The sequence below is a fragment of the Vombatus ursinus genome, unplaced genomic scaffold (genome assembly GCF_900497805.2).
Source record: "Vombatus ursinus unplaced genomic scaffold, bare-nosed wombat genome assembly UNPS02014822.1, whole genome shotgun sequence".
Lineage (NCBI taxonomy): Eukaryota > Metazoa > Chordata > Mammalia > Diprotodontia > Vombatidae > Vombatus > Vombatus ursinus.
This window is the reverse complement of record NW_020954600.1, coordinates 3,328,421-3,345,360: the sequence shown is the minus strand read 5'-3', so window position 1 is coordinate 3,345,360 and position 16,940 is coordinate 3,328,421. Positions and strand designations below refer to the sequence as shown.

General features: G+C 43.9%; 1 protein-coding gene across 6 annotated transcripts in view; it reads left to right on the top strand.

Moving 5' to 3' along the window:
• The window catches only part of TSPAN18 (tetraspanin 18), a 233,083-nt gene that overhangs the window by 186,254 nt on the left and 29,889 nt on the right, over positions 1-16,940 (top strand). For all 6 annotated transcript variants that reach the window (XM_027837870.1, XM_027837864.1, XM_027837867.1 and 3 more), the window contains one exon: positions 10,728-10,815. The gene's annotated coding sequence lies outside the window, so the exon portion shown is untranslated. The remainder of the gene's footprint in view (positions 1-10,727; positions 10,816-16,940) is intronic.

Sequence of the window (16,940 nt, the reverse complement as noted above, 5' to 3'; positions counted from 1 at the left end):
AAAGACGGAGGAGCTCAGTAAGGAAATCACCCCTCTGGGAGGATACTGTGGGAATCCCCCCAGCTGGGTCTCGTGGAGTTAATATTTCTTTTTTTCTTTTTTTTTGAGGGCAGATGGAGGATTCTATGACATCAGTCATGACATAGTAGAAAGAGCACTATCTTTAAAGGCACAAAATCTGGGTTCAAATTCTGACTCTTCTATTTCCTGTGTCCTTGGACACGAATTCAATTCAAAGGGCATTTGTAAAGCTAGTTCTTGGGCCTGTGCTAGGCACAGGGCCTCGGAACTGGATTGCTGATTTTATTGGCATAGAAACTGCCATCTTCATTGCAACTTCTGCAACCTCTGATCTTGAGAGTTGCCTAGAAAACTCAGAAGTTAAGTGACTTGTCCAGTGTCACCCAGTCAGTAGGTGTGAGAAGTGGGACTGGGCCTGAGGTCATTCTGATTCTCTATCCACCATGTCACTCAGAGACACAAATGAAAACAGTCCTTTCTGGGCCTCAATAGCTTCTTCTGTAAAATCCATGGGTTAGCTTGCCTTTTGACCCAGAGATTTCACTGCTTGGCATGTATCCCAGTGAGGCTAAAGATAGAAATCAAGGGTAGACTTGTGTTTGGCCCCAAAGAGTCAGACCAGTGGGTGGAAATTGCAAAGATGCAAATTTAGGCTTTACGTCAGGCAAAAATTCATATGTATACATATAGATAGACACATGCCTATGTGTATGTATATATACATATATGTATGTGTATGTGTGTGTATGTTGTATGTGTTTATATGTGTGTGTATACACACACGTACACATTGTCTATATCCCTATATACATATACATATATGCTTATATACATGTGTATGTGTGTATGTATATGTTATATGTGTATATATGCATGTGCATATGCATATATATACACACTGTCTATATCCTTAAATACACATACATATATGCTTATATACATGTACATGTGTGTATGTATGTATATATGTATGTGTATGTGCACGCATATACACATTGTATATATCCTAATATACATATACATATATGCTTATATACATGTGTATGTGTGTATGTAGGCATAGCTTGCCTGTCCCCAAGTGGAATGAGCTGCCTACAGAAGTGCTGCGTGGCCTCCTTAAAGGTCTTCAGGCTCATGACCACTTAGATATGTTGAGAAGGGGATTACTTTCAGGTATATGATGCACTGTATGGACCTTGAGGTCCCTTCCAACTCTCAGATTTCTGTGGTTCTGAGATTAGGCCACAGCTAAATTAATCCTGTACAGGAATGCAATGGAATGTTACTCCCTTGTGAGAAACGATAAGTAGGATGAGTCCGGAGAAGCGTGGGAAGATTCATATGGACGGATGCACACTGAAGTAGAAGCTGGAGGGTATTGCATACGATGACCACCACCCGGCAAGCAGAAAGGACTGCAGCAACAACCATAACAGCAAAGAGCAAGACAGGCCTGAAGGCCGGACGATTATAATGGTCAGTCTGGGAAGAAGGAGTACCGCTCCCTCCCTCCCATGCAGAGGAGGCCGAGTGAGGAGCTGCGTATACACAGTCAGGCTCTCCGGAGAGGCTGGGTAGTTTAGCTGAACTGCTGGTTTTTTTTCCTTTTTTACTATTTGGCACAAGAGGTGTCAGTGTGGTAGAGTAGGAAAAGGATGGTTTCTCAAGTCCAGGAGGGAATCTAGGTTCAAGTGTTGCCCCTGAAACCCACTGCCTTTGTGGGCTTGGGCAAGTTACTCTCAGGCCCCTTGTTTTCTCATCCTTAATGTGAGAAGGTTGGACTGAGTCCCTTTCCAACCCACGGTCTACGGTGCTAAGACCTTGCTCTTTCTTGGCAGGGGAAAGGGTGAGTGGGAGGGGTTACGGGTGCAGAATGTTGCCTATACTGTCAGACACAGTTGATGTATTGGTTGGTTTTGCAGAACTGCTTTTAAACATCTTCATTCTAAGGGCTGACTTTCTGCATTAGAAAGCAAGGGGGATGTATTTTTAAAATGAAGGCGATATTAAAAGAAAGCATATCAATCTACAAAATTAAAAATACATAAAATAAAATGAAGGGTGCAGCCTCAATTATCTCTAAAGTCCCTTTTAGCTTTAATCTATGATCTTTCTCCCTGTCACCCCAAGTAAAATATTTAAGATAGAAACAAAATCCTGGATGCTCTCACTGCCCTGAGTCCCTTTACAAAGCAGCCTTCTCATGTGCTCGCTCTTCTTTCCAGAGAACAGGCCTGTGTACCTCGGGGACGCTTCTCAACCTCTGGCCCCATCAGCCCTAGACCTCCTCCCACCTAAGGGGCCAACAGAGCTCCATAAGCAGAAAGCTAGTCCAAAGGCATTATGGCGGAGCCCAGAGCCTTCTGCCAAAAAGCCAAGTGTCCTTCCCACCCCCCTTCTTCCACCCACCATCCCTTTCCAGACCCCAGCTAATATCCATAAAGTCATTAAATATTTAAATCCATGGTCTGCGGTGGGCAAGGTTGCCACGGCAACAGCCCAACGTATTTTAGGATGGATTATTGCACCTTTCATTCAGTCTCATGGAGCAGCAGCTTAGAGGTTCCAGCAGTTGTTCTAGGTCAAGAGGGGGATGAATCATGAGCATGTGAGGGTAAAAAGCAGAAGCTACCACTGTTCAACTAATTTTTCCTAAGGATAAGAAAATCAGAGAATGCTCTAGCTAGGAGGGATCTTAGAACACAGAACAAAGGTCAGATTTAGAAAGGGTCTTAAAGCATGTGTTACAGAATGTTAGAACTGTAACGGCTCTTAGAACATAGGAGGTCCAAACTACAAAGGGACTTAGAACATAGAATATAGGTGAGGGCTAGGAATGGCCTTACAGCATAGGTAGGAGTGTGCTGGAGCCAGCTCTAACCAGCTTTGCGAGAGCTGATTGTTAAATTTTCGGTGTGAACATTTCTACCACGGATATTGGCAAACACTAAAAATCAGGGCTGGATTCATTGTTTTGTCAAATGCCTAAAAGCAGATGTGAGAAAGTGATAGAGAAAATGTTAACGACAGATTATGTTAACAGAGCCAGTTGTCAGACATTTACCAGCATGCTCCTGACTATAGGCCATAGAAGGTCACTCCTGGAGGGACTTCAAAACACGGAACACAGAAGGTCAGCACTAGAGAGGTCCTTAAAGCAGAGATCATTGAATGTTAGAACACAGAAGGTCAGCGCTACAGACTGAAAATAGAAACTCTAGAAGGTCAGAAGAGGAAATTCTAGAATCTGGAAGGTCAGAGCCAGTCCAACTTCCTCCTTTACAAGGGAAGTCATTTCCCTTAAGTCACATAGCAAGTTAATGGCATAGCCAAATTTCCCCAAAGACCTTGGTTACATTATTGTTTCCAGCCTGAGTCCAAACAGGAACACTCAATTACTTTTAATTGGCTTCACAAAAATACAATGTCAGATGAGATATTACAGAGGGTAGCTAGGTGGAGCAAGTAGAATACTGGACTTGGAGTCGGAAGGACTTGGGTTCAGATTCCATCACTGCTACTCACCACCTGGGTGCCCCAGAGCAAATCAATTAAGCTCTCTTGATTAATAAATTCTTATTGATGACTTTTTTCTCATCTGTAAAATGGGGATAATAATAGTATCTACCTCATAAGGGTTATTGTGAGGATCAAATGAGTTAATGTCTGTAAAGAGCTTAGCAATATTATTATGAGGGGATGTGGTCTGAGAGAGCCTTATGCAGGCTGTATCTGTCCCTGTTTTAGACAAACATAGAGAGAAGGAACAATTCTCATCCACAGAATCTTAGGGTCTTTGAGTGGGAAGGAGCCGGGGGTGGGGAGGGTCACCTAGACCACCCCATCCTAGAACATCAATCTACATTCTCCCTCTACAACATCCCCAACATTGGTCACTTGCCCTTTACTTAAAGATTTCTGATGATGGGGAGCTCACTTCCTGACAAGGCAGTCTGTTTTACTTTTAGGTTGCTCTACTTAATGAGGATTTTAAAAATTTATCTGTCTATTACAAGTAAGCTCCTTGAGGGTAGGAAGAAACTCTGACTTTTTACTTATGTCCCCAGTGTTTGGCATATAGCAGGCACTTAATTATTTTTATTTTCATTCATTCATTCATTTATTCATTTTTTCATCATGCCATGGTCCTTGATGTACCACCACCTGGATGCCAAATATTAATCATCAAGGACCTCTGTGGGCATCCTTGGGAGTGTGAGGAATGCAAGAGAGAGAATCATGGCAGTGAAGAGCTGGAAGGACCTTAGAACATAAAATGTCTGATCATAGAACTTTGAATTTGGAGAGGACCTTAGAACACAGAATGTTAGAACTGGGACAAACCTTAGAACATACAACAGAGAGTATTAGAACTGGAAAAGTCCGTGGAACATCGAAGGTCAGAGCTATGAGACACCTTATACATTCTCTGGCCCAAACCTTTCGTGGGCAGTCTCACAGAAGCCAAGACTCTAGCCTATGTCTTCTGACTCAGAGTTGGTCTAATACCTTTTCTTCTATGCCCCATTTCCTCTTTATAATGAACAGGTGGAAGTCACAAGGAAGCAAATCTGAGCTCAGTGTCAGAGATAACTTATTAATTAGAGCTGTCCAGAATGGATTCGGTGTCTCTGTGAGATAGTGAGCTCCCTGTTACTGAAAGGTCTTCAAGTAGAGGCTCTGTGGTCACTTGTCTGGGATGACAACTGGGGGGAGGGGAATTTATTAGAGTCAGCCTAGGTGATCTCTGAGTTCTTTTCTAACTTTTAAGATTCTGTAAGCCTATCCACATGTAACTGGGCCACTCCTAAGGTCCTTCCCAGCCTGATCTTCTATGTTGCAAGGCCTCTCTGACCTCTGACGTTCTGTGTCCTAAGGTCCCTCCCAGCTCTGACAGTCTATGTTCTAGGTCCCTTCCAGTTCTGGAACTCTGTGTTCTAAGGTCATCTTGCATATTCTGTATTTCAAGGTCCCTGTCATCTCCATGGTTCTATTTAATTCAATTCATTCTAATCCAAGTATTTATTGTGCCCTGCCCCGTGCTAGGCCCTGAGTCTACAGAATACATTTGATGATGCATACACAGATTGAAAACCATTGTGCCTTTGAAGCCCCGGGGCCAGGAAGGTTGCCAGAACACATGAAAGCTGACTCTTCCCCAGCCCAGGTAGGCGTCCACTCCAGGAGACGAGCCTTCCATGGGAAACTTCAGGAGGACAGCTGGTCCTCCTGTGGCATTACCATTTCAATAAGGCCAGGAGGGAATGAAGATGTAATTTGGGATCTTATTACACACTAGTGAAGCGCCTTCGGCTTAGCTCTGCGGTGCCTGCCCCTCCAGATGCTGACTCCTCAGGAGCATAATTGGGGTTTCTCTACCACGCAGGCATGTGTCCATGTCACCGTGTCTGCACAGCTGGATTTGGGGGTGTGGGGGGGAATTGTCTGTTTACGTGCCTGCCTCTCATAAGATAATACATGGGCCTCTCAACTGGCAAGGCTCCCTGCTTGGGGGTAACACCGTCACTCTTCTGCCTTTGTCCTGCTCTTTACCCACTAGCTGGGTAACGTGGGAAGGTTGAGCTGCCCAGCTGCAACTCTCTCCTCAGGCCTTATTTCTCCAGGAGATTTTTGCTTTTCTCTGCTTGATTCTTCAAGCTCCCCAGGACTGACTAAAAGCTGACTGTCTTTCATCATAGCCCCTCACCCCAAATATGTCCTTCCCCCATCCCCAGCTCCACCTGCCTGTTTTTCTTTGGCTCGCTGCGAAAAGGCTCCTGCAGGGGACCTGGGAGGGGAAAGAAATATAAAAGGAGGTGATTTATGAGCTTAGCTGTGTCATCTTAATCAAAGGACCCCTCCTGTGTCTCCCCTTCCCAGCTCACTACAGATGAGGCCGGGAAAGAAGGGAGGAGGAGAGATAAATAAAAATGGCAAAGTCTCCTGCTGGGAACTCCCTGTGTGACCCGGGCATGGCCTTGCACCTCTGGGGCCTTGGATGGCCCGAGCATAGATGGAACCCGCAGGTCCTCAGGGAGGTGGAGTTCAAACCCCTCGCTTCACAGATGGAGCCATTGAGGGACCAAGAATTTGAGTAACTTGAAAAAGTAGCACAACTAGGCCAAACAGAGCCTGGATTTGAATCTGTGGCACCTGGACTGGAAAATCTCTGATTTCCCTCTGCTCTGACATTCTGTGGCCTCAGGTCCCTTCCAACTCAAATATTTCATATCCTAAATTCCCTTCCAGCTCTGATATTGTGTTCTAAATTCCCTTCCAACTCAAATATTCCATGTTCTAAATTCCTTTCTAACTCAGATATTCTGTCTTCTAAATTCCCTTCTAGCTCTGATATTCTGTGTTATAAATTTCCTTCCAGCTCAGATATTCTATGTTCTAAGGCTCCGCCCAGCTCTGATATTTTATGTTCATTGATATTCATTGTATATTCTAAAGTCCCTCCCAGCTCTGATATTCTGTGTTCTAAGTTCCTTCCCAGGTCTGACCTTCTACGTTCTACAATCCCTTCTGGCTCTGACATTCTTTAGGTTTGACTTTAGATGGTGGGACATTTGATGTGACTGGCAAAAACTTGTTACTCATGTCCCCTAGGCTAGGAGAGCTCCCCGTTTTCCCACAGCCTCAGCCTGGGTGCGGGTATTAGATCAGCCATCCTTTCCAACATCCTTTCAACCTCTTCTGGAGGTGATAATCAAAATTGTTAACTTACCTGCATCACAATCAGGCAGGGTCTCCTGACTTGTTAAGTAGCAGGTCAGAAATGACCTTCCCTTCAGACTTCATGTAATGATCATGATAGTGGTAATGTGCCTTCATTGGAAAAGGGAACTTTGAGGTGAAGAACTTTCTCTACAAACCAAGCTGATATTTCTTCACAATTTACAGTCTTAGAGAGCTGCCTAGAGCAGTGAAAGGTTAAGTGACTTACCCAGGGTCACACTGCTATTATGTGTCAGAGACACATTTAAGGTTAGGCTTGGGTCTTCATGGTTCTGAGTCTAGCTTTCCATCTACCACCCCACCACTGCTTCTTAACAATAATAATGATAATAATAATAGTAATAGCAACTGATGCCAGATACTGCACTAAGTGCTAGGGACAAAAAGAAAGGCAAGAAAAAAAATCAGTTCTCGCTCTCAAAAGGTTCACAGTCTAATGAGGGAGACAACGTGCAAACAACAATGCATTATTTCATAGATATACATACATATACTCACACACATATAAAGATATAGAGATATTAGGGACATCGGAAAAATTGGAACTAAGCACAGAGGGAAGGCACAGACATTGCGGAGGGTCAGAAAAGGCTTCTTGGAGAAGGTGAGACTTTAGCTGAGACCTGAAAGCAGCTAAGGGATGGAGAGGAGGAAGGAGAATGTTCTAGGTATGGGAGATAGCCAGTGAAGATGTTTGGAGCTGGAAGATGGCTTGTCCCATGCAGGGAACAGCAAGGAGGATCTGTAGACTATGGGCAGGGGAGAAACGTATGAGAAGACTAGAAAGAGGGGCAGCTAAGTGGCACAGTGGATAGAGTGCTGGTCCTGAAGTCAGGAGGACCTGAGTTCAAATCCAGCCTCAGACCAAACACTTGATGCTTACTTAGCTGTGTGACCCTGGGCAAGTCACTTAACCCCAAATTGCCTAGAAAAAAAAAAGAAAAAAAAAAGAAGACTGGAAAGGTAGAGAGGGGCCACACTGTGAAAGGCTTTAAAATCCAAATGGAGGATATGATCTTTGATCCTGGAGGTAATAGGGAACCACTGGAGTTCATTGAATGAGCAGGTTAGATGGTCAGACATCTGTATAAGGATGACCAGTTTGACAACCAAGTGGAGGATCAACTGGGGTGGGGAGAGACCTGAGGCAGGCAGACCCACCAGCCGCCATTGTAGTAGTCCAGGCATGAAGTAATGCGGGCCTGTACCAAAAGTGGTGGCAGTGTCAGGGGACCAAAGGGGGAATCAATGAAAAATGTGATGTTAGAATCAACGGGGTTTGGCAACCGATTGGATATGGAGGATGACAGAGTGAAGAGGCTAGTACGGCACCTGCCTTGTAAGGCTGAGTGACTGGGAGGATGATGGGACCCTTGGCACTGGGAGGGAAGTTACAGACACAAGAGCACCTGAGAGGGAAGATAACGAGTTCAGTTTTAGACATGTTGAATTTGAGATGTTTATGGACCATCTGGCTGGAGATGTCCGATAGATAGTTGGATATGCAAGACTGGAGGTCACTGGAAAGATTAGGGCTGGATAAGTAGATTTGAGGCTCATCAGCAGAGAGATGATAATTAAATCCATGGGAGCTGATGAGATCGCCAAGTGAGGTAGTTTAGAGGGGGAAGAGAAGAGGGCCCAAGACAGAGCCTTGGGGGACGTTATTTCATTTGCCCTGACAGCAACCCAGTGAAGTAGGTACTACAATGATATTATAGACATTTGGCAGATGAGGAAACAAACCAATTCCAATAGATTGGAACCTAAGCCGGAGTCTTTCTTCCTTCAAACCTAGTACACCGTCCATTTGTGTTGTTGAGTTGTTTCAGTCATGTCTGACTCTTCGTGACCCCATTTGGGGTTTTCTTGGCACAGGTACTGGAGTGGTTTGCCATTTCCTTCTTCAGCTCATTTTACAGATGAGGAAACTGAGGCAAACAGGGTGAAGTGACTTGTCCAGGGTCACACAACTAGCAAGTGTCTGAGGCCAGATTTCAAATCGTGAAGATGGGTCCTGCTGGTTCTAAGCCCAATGCTTCTGTACATCTATAATGACATTATCATGTGCTAATATTCATCATAGTTCTTGTCCTGTCCCTCTGCTTTATTGTGGGCAGCTTAGGTGGCACAATATGGAGAGCACTGAACTTGGAGTCAGGAAGACCTAAGTTCAAGTCTGGCTTCAGACGCTCCTTAGCTCTATGACCCTGGGCAAATAAGTTACTTGATCTCCCTTTGCCTCAGTTTCCTCATCTGTAAAGTGGAGATAATAGCCAGGATTTTTGTGAGGATCTAATGAGATAACATATGTAAAGCACTTTATTATTATTATTATTGTTATGTAAAGAAACCATATCTTATCTGAACTTTTTATCTCCCCTAGTTTCTGGCACAGTGCTCTGCACAGAGAAATGTTTCTTGAATTAATCAGACCTGGGGTTTGTTTGGAACAAGTCTGAGAGGGAATGTGGTGGACCAACTCAGTCTTTCCCAAGTCCGCCCAGAGTTCCTGCCTTTTATCTTCCGCTGTAGTCACTGTCAGCCTCTCCCTTTGGCCTCTTGGTTTGGAGATTGACTCCGTGAAGTTTTTATGCCCCTTCCTTCTGTGCCGTATCTCATGGAGGCTGTGACTTGAGGAAATAGGATGAGAAGTCATGTCTTCCATGCTGTGGAGAGCACTAGATGTTGCTGCCATCCCTTATGTGATGAACCAAGAGAATTCAAGCATCTGAACCTGGAAGGGGTTGTTACTGCGAGGGCAGAGGAAAAAAAAACAAGAGGTCAATTCAGAAGGTGACTGGAATGAGCAAGAGGACAGACTTCTGGAGGTTACAAGCTGTGCTCAGACCAGGAAACAAAGGAAGAATAGAAACTTCTCAGGGAGCCTAGAGAAAGACTCCTGGGTTGGACTTTCAGGGAAACTCTCAACAATCATCGGAAACAATGCATTTAAATAGTTCTTTAGTGGTTAGCATTCACATACCTTGTTTCATTTGATCCTAACAATACCTGAGGTCAGTTATGCAGAGATCGATATTACTCCTACAGAGAAGGGTTACACATACAGTGTTCCTTCCACGACACTGTAGCAGTTTATAAAGCAACACAATAGTAACAATACGTGAATGCATGAAGTGTCTGTGATTTCATCCCTGCGGGGTCCTAGATAGAATAAATAATACAGATCATACAACCAGTCTATGACTTAGGAGATAAGTAAGAGGGAGTTTACCTGAGGCACAAAGGTTTGTTTTTGGTTTGATTGTTGAATCATTTCAGTACTGTCTGACTCTTCATTTTGGGGTGTTTTCTTGGCAAGAATACTGGAGTGGTTTGCCATTTCCTTCTCTAGGTCATTTTACAGATGAGGAAAGTGAAGTAAACAGGGTTAAGTGACTTGCCCAGGATCATCCAACTAGTAAACATCTGAGACCAGATTTGAACTCAAGAAGATGATTCTTCCTGACTCCAGGCCCGGCACTCTATCCACTGTGCTGTCTAGCTGCCATGCAGAGGTTTGCTAAAAGCCAAAGATACGAGTCCCACTCTCATTGTACCAGCAGGCAAGAGACGGATGCCTGAAACCCTCTTGGTCCCTGACCTGGGATTAGGGCTTTACCTATCCTCCTCAGATAGCATCTCAGACTTTGGATCGCTTGCATTCCTGAAACCCAAGACCCCTACCATCTGCAATCCTCTCTCTTCTTCATCTCATCTATTTGGTGTAGTCATGTCACTGTAGGTTACATTTTTGCAATGATGCCCCAAGTCTTCACAAGATGATATGATTCATTCAGCCCCTGGCCTATGATATCAGCTCCTAGCCTAGAATGATGGGACCCTGGACTGCTGGAACTATTCCAGGTGCTGACAGCTTTTTATTAGTGCTAAGGGAGATTTTCATAAACAGTGTAATGACCTTTTATTGACTTCCTATTGTAATCGACTATTTTCTCTCCTAGGTCAAGGTTGGCCAGCAATACCAATAGACCAGGATTCCTTGGAGTCTTCAGAATCAGCTGTCTCATTGAAGTCCCAAGAGCTCTAAAGGTTGGTCCCCTGATTTTTACCTTATTTTACTTACTTTTTCCTTCCCTCAACATGACAGCCTTGTCTAGTGGGAAGAACATTGACCTAAGTGTGTAGCATAGTGGGTTCTGTTCCCAACTCTGATGGTCCCTGCTATGTTCTATGTTCTAAAATTCCTTCTAGCCCTGACATTCTATGTTCTACAGCCCCACTAAACTCTAACAGTCTATACAGTATGTTTTGAAATCTGTCCTAGCCTTGATATCCCTTAGCACTAATAAAAAGCTGTCAGCACCTGGAATAATTCCAGCGGTCCAGGACCCCATCATTCTAGGCTAGGAGCTGATATCGTAGGCCAGGGGCTGAATGAATCTCATCATTTTGTCCTATGTTCTAAAGTCTGTCCCTGCCCTAACTTCTTATGTTCTAAAGAGTTCCCCACCTCTGACAGTCTATATCCTAAGGCCCCACCCAGATCTAACAGTATATATTTCGTGCTCTGAAATCTGTCTCGACTATGAAATTTTATGTTCTATTTTCTGAAGTCTGTCCCTACCTTGACATGCTATGTTCGGTGTTCTAAGGCGCTCTCCAGCCCTGAAAATTCGATATTCTAGAGTCTGTCCCAACCTAGACATTCTACGTCCTGAGGGATTCCCCAGCTCTGACAAGCAATATTCTAAAGTCCCACCCAATTCCAACAGTCTAAATGTTTATGTTCTAAAGCTTGTCCCTACTCTGACATTCTATGATCTGTGGTCTACATGTTGGCTCTGATGGGCTATGTTCTAGCTGCCTTTTCCAGCTCAGTCTGCTCTGTCATAGTCTGACATTCTATGTTTTACATGCTAAGATCCTTTCCAGTTCTAACATTCTATGTTCTAAGGCCCCTTACAGCTCCAATATTCTGTCTTCTGTGTTCTCACACCCCTTCCAGTTTGGATATTCTGTTTCAAGGTCCCTTCCAACTCCAATATTATGTGTTACAAAGTTCCCTCATAGCCCTATATCCTAAATTCTAAAGACCCTCCTACCTCTGACATTCCATGTTTCCTTTCTAGCTCTGGCATTCTATCCTCTAAATTTTTTTAGGTTTTTAGGTAAAGGAGCTGGGGAGGAAGATATTCAGAATGAATGTGAGGTCAAAACTGTTGTTCAGTCACGTCTGACTCTTTGTGACCCCTTTTGGGGTTTTCTTGGCAAAGATACTGCAGTGGTTTGCCATTTTCTTCTCCAGCTCATTTTATAGATGAGGAAACTGAGGCAAACAGGGTTGAGTGACTTTCCCACAGCTAGTGTCTGAGGCTAGATTTGAACTCAGGTTTTCCTGACTCTAGGCCCCACCCTCTATCCACTGCACCATCTAACTGCCTAGGGTAAAAATAAGAGGCATCAAATGGAAACACAAATGAATCATTAAGTTCCCTGCCCACTCTGACATCCCATAATTCTGTCACAGATTCCCATAATCTTTTTAAACACTTCCCACCCTCTCCCCACCCCCCACCCTCCATAATAGAGCCTAAGCTTTGGAGAGTTAGCCCATGGCTGACCTGTTCTGGTCCTATGAAGTCAAAATATGGGGGATGAAACCTAGGAATGATTTGTTTTCCTGGCCCAGAAGATGGTGACCCTTCTCTTTAACAAGCCAAGCCCTTCCCCTCTCCTAAGCTCCTTTTATCCAAGACTTTCAGACTATTTACTCTAAGGTTTCCTTGCAATCTCCTCACAGCATAGCCTTTAAAGGATCAAGTGGTGAGGATAACCAGCAGATCCATTTTCAGGATGAAGAAACAACACCCTGAAGGTAAAGGTCCTATAAGAGAAAGAGGGCAGGACTCAGACATCCTTACTGCCACACTGCCCCTTGGGCCAGGTCATCCACCCATCCACCCCGCCTTCCTTGATATGTAAAAAGCACCTACATGAGATCTTTTATTGCCCCTGTCAGTGAGCCCAGATGCTAAAAAGGAAGTGGCCCCTCTTATAAATGTAATACATAATAAATACGTGCAAAGGATTTGTACAACTCGGTGTTTATTATGCCTTTCTTTTGTTAAATGTTTGGAAGTGGGAGAAGCAATTCCATGCATTGTATGTGGAGTGGTTTGGTCCAGGCTAGCTCCAAGCAAGCAATGAAGGCACCCCAGCCTGTCAGAAAGTTCTCACATGTTCCTTTGCTCAGCCAAGCCTGCTGGGGAACAGCTCCTCCACCACGTGTATGGGAGGTCTGGACCTCAGGGAGAATCCCCCACTGTTCAACATTTGGAGAATGTTTAATTCACTTAAAATCAGTAAGCATTTATCCCCCCGTTACTCTGTGCCTGGCCCTGAGACTGCAGAGAACAAAATAAGACAGTCCTTGGCCTCATGGGGCTTCCATTCTTCTCAAGGACCCGATGTGTGGCAATAAAGAAATAGGACATAAAATGCAAGGTAATTTTGAGAGGGAGGCACCAGATGCTAGGGGCCCAGGAAAGGAAGAGTTGGCACTGGAGCTGAGATCTGAAGGGAAGCTACTTGTGCCAAGATGCAGAGGTGAGGAGGCTGAGCATGGAGATGGCGAGTGGAATGTTCTATGTGAGGAAACAGCAAATAGAGCCATTTGGTTAGAGCACAGAATGCATGAGGCAGGGGTGGGGGAGCATGGGGATGGGGAAGAGAGGATGGAGCCAGGTTGTAAAGGGCATTAAACATCTGACAGAGATGTTTGTATTTGATCGTAGAGGCAAGAGGGAGATATTGAAAGCTCCTTGAGCTAGGCTTTAAAAGAGTATCAGTTTGGCAGCTACATGTAGAGCACAGGATTTCAGAGCTAGAAGAGACTTTAGAATGTCAGAACCAGATGCATTACAGATCATCTCATCCAACTCCTCCTTTTATATTTTTAATTTTTATTTTTTTAAATGTTTTTATTAATTTATTTTGATTTATCAATAATCACTTCCATATGCTTTTGAGTTTAAAATTTTTCTCTCCCTTCCTCCCCACCACCCTCCCCAAGACAGCACACAATCTGATATAGGTTATATATTTACATTCCTATTAAACATTTTCACATTAGTGATGTTATTAGTAAAAATTAAAACCAGTAGGAGGAACCATCAGAAAGAGGAAACAAAACTCAACAGAAGAGAAAAAAAAATAGCAATTCAACTTCCATAGTTCTTTCTTTGGCTGTAAATAGCATTTTCCATCACGAAGCCTCTGGAGATGTCTTAGATCCTTGTATTGCCAGGAAGGGTTAAGTTTATCAATATTAGTCATCACACAGCATGGCTGTTATTGTGTACAACGTTCTCTTGGTTCTGCTCACTTCACTCAGCATCAGACTATACAAGTCTTTCCAGGTTTTTGTGAAGTCAGCCAATTCATCATTTCTTACAGCACAATAGTATTCCATTACATTCATATACCACAACTTGTTCAGCCATTCCCCAATTCATGGGCATCCTCCGAATTTCCAATTCTTTGCCACCACAAAAAGAGCTACTATGAATATTTTTGTACATGTGGGTCCTTTTCCCTTTTGTATGATCTCTTTGCACCCCCTCCTTTTATACATGATGAAACTGAGGCTTGCCCAAGCTGGGGTTCAAACCCAAGTCCACTGCCTCCAAATTTAGTGTTCTTTCCCACATACCATTTTCCAGGAGAGAAACTCTAAAATGCTAACAGTTTGATTCTGGGGCTGAAGGAAAAGGATTCATGGGAGATAGGGCTTCATGCTATCCTAAGTGAACAGGGGCATGCCCAATGCTGCTGAGCATGACTTTAAATGCCAACTCTGGTGACTTTAGGCAAAAATTCCTAAAACTCAAACCCATCCTTGATCCATTCTGGCTGGGTTGAGCATGCTTTCCAAGTGCAAGGAGACTGACTGAAAGACCTTAGGATGCCCCTCCCCATTTTAAGTCTCTGGGCCTCCTTCAGGCTCTGCTTTTCTTGTATATCTGAGCCTCTCTACTTCCTTCCCTCCTCTCCCCACTGGACTCATATTCTTTTATTTTTAGAAGAGGAAAAAACAAAAGCTGCCAGGGTTTATTTAAAGAGGGAGCATTAAATGGCCTTTAATTCTCTGGCAATAGCTCCAAGGGTCCAGGGTTACTTAAAACTGAGGGAAGGGACGGGAAAGGAGGGAACTGGTAATTCCCACCAAGGAGGACAAAGCTCTCGGTTTCTTATTCTAAACTGAGCTAAAACCCAACACACACACACACACACACACACACACACACACACACACACAGAGAGCTTTTTATAAAACAAAACCTCTCTCTTTAGAGATAAATTAATAAATGAGAAAGCTCCTCTTGCTAGATACAAGCCAGATGCCAACGGGTCCGCACCAGAGCTACCCCATTTTCACCTAATCAGCTATGGAGTGAGGGTGGGGTGACCCTTACAGGAAAGGCTTGGTGGTCTAGCAAAAATAATTTTGGATCTCCCATCTAATACTTTCAGATATCCCTCCCTCCCCCAGCCCCTCCAACCCTGGCTACTCTGTAGTCCTAGGTTACTAGGTTCAAGCCAAGGGAAGGTTTATCCAGGAGAAACCACAGTTTTCCCTTTTGGAGAGCCAGAGTTCTTCCTTCCCTCTCACCCACTTCACCCCCACTAAACAATGACTACGTCTCCTAAAAGAATATAAGCTCCATGAGGGCAGGGAGTGTTAGGAGATTCTTGTCTTTGTATGTCCAATGCCAAGCACAGTACCTTGCATCCAGCTGCTTATTAAATACTTACTAATTGATTAATTGATCTCCCTATCAGAAACACTATATGCCTCCCCAGAAAGACACAGCACATGTCCATAGCCTGCAAATAAAGCTCTGGCTCTCTTCAGTGGCTTAGACAAAGCAGCATGGGACCTTCAGGGACACCTTTCCTAAGTCTGGTGGTTGGCATTTAAAACTCTCCTCATTTCTCAATTCCAAATTTAATTACAAAGAACCTTGATCACAACAGATATTTATCTGTGTCCATAGCTTATATCTGTCATAGAAGGTAAGCTCCATGAAGGCAGGAACTATACCTTATTCATCCTTGTACTTCCTTCCTGAACTTTGTGAAGTAGATTGCACACAGTAGTCCCATATTGTACATAATATGCTTTAAATGGTGGATAACTCAATTAATCAATAAGCATTTAGTAAACACCTATTATGTGCCACATATTATACTGGGTTCTAGAAACACAAACATTAAAGGGAAACAGACCCTGCCCTTAAGGAACTTATATCCTATAAGGAAAGACAATATGTATACATATAAGAACAGAGAAAATATGTGCAAAGTAAATGGAAGGTAAATTGGGGAGGAGACATTGGCAGTTGTGGGAGGAAGGGAAGAAGGAAGGGGATCAGGAAAGGCGTCTTGGAGTAAGTGGCATTGATATTGTACTTTGAAGGAAACTAGGCATTCTAAGGGGCAGAGATGAGGAGTGAGTGAATTCCAGACATGGCGGACTGCCTGTGCATAGACTTAGAGAAGGGAGATGGAATTCTGTGTGTGCAAGGAGGCCATTTTGGCAGGACCGACATGTCTGAAAGGGAGTGATATGCCATAACCCTGAAATGGCAGGCCAGAGTCAGGTTGAGGAGAGTTTTAAATGCCAATCACAGATGTATGTATTTGAGCCTGGAGGCTATAGCCCAAGTCACTGGAACTGCTTGAACTGGGGAAGAACATGGTCAGATTTCTGTTTTAGGAATATCACTTTGGCAGGTGTGTGAAGGATGGATTGGAGAAGGGAGAGACTGGATACAGGGAGAACAACGGTTGTTGTTTAGTCATTTTCAGTCAAGTCTAACTCTTCATGACCCCTTTTGGGGTGTCCTTGGCAAAGATACTGGAGTGGGTTGCCATTGCCTTCTCCAGCTCATTTTACATATGAGGAAACTGAGGCAAACAGGGTTAAGTGACTTACTCAGGGTCACACAGCTAATAAATGTCTGAGGCCAGATTTAAATTCAGGAAGATGAGTCTTCCTGACTCCAGGGCAGTTGTTCTAGCCAATGAACTCCTTAGCTGCCCCAGGGAAAATGATTAGGAAACAATTCAAACAGTCATAAGAAGTGATAAACACTTGAACTAGGGTGGATGGATGGATGGATGGATGGATGGATGGATGGATGGATGGATGG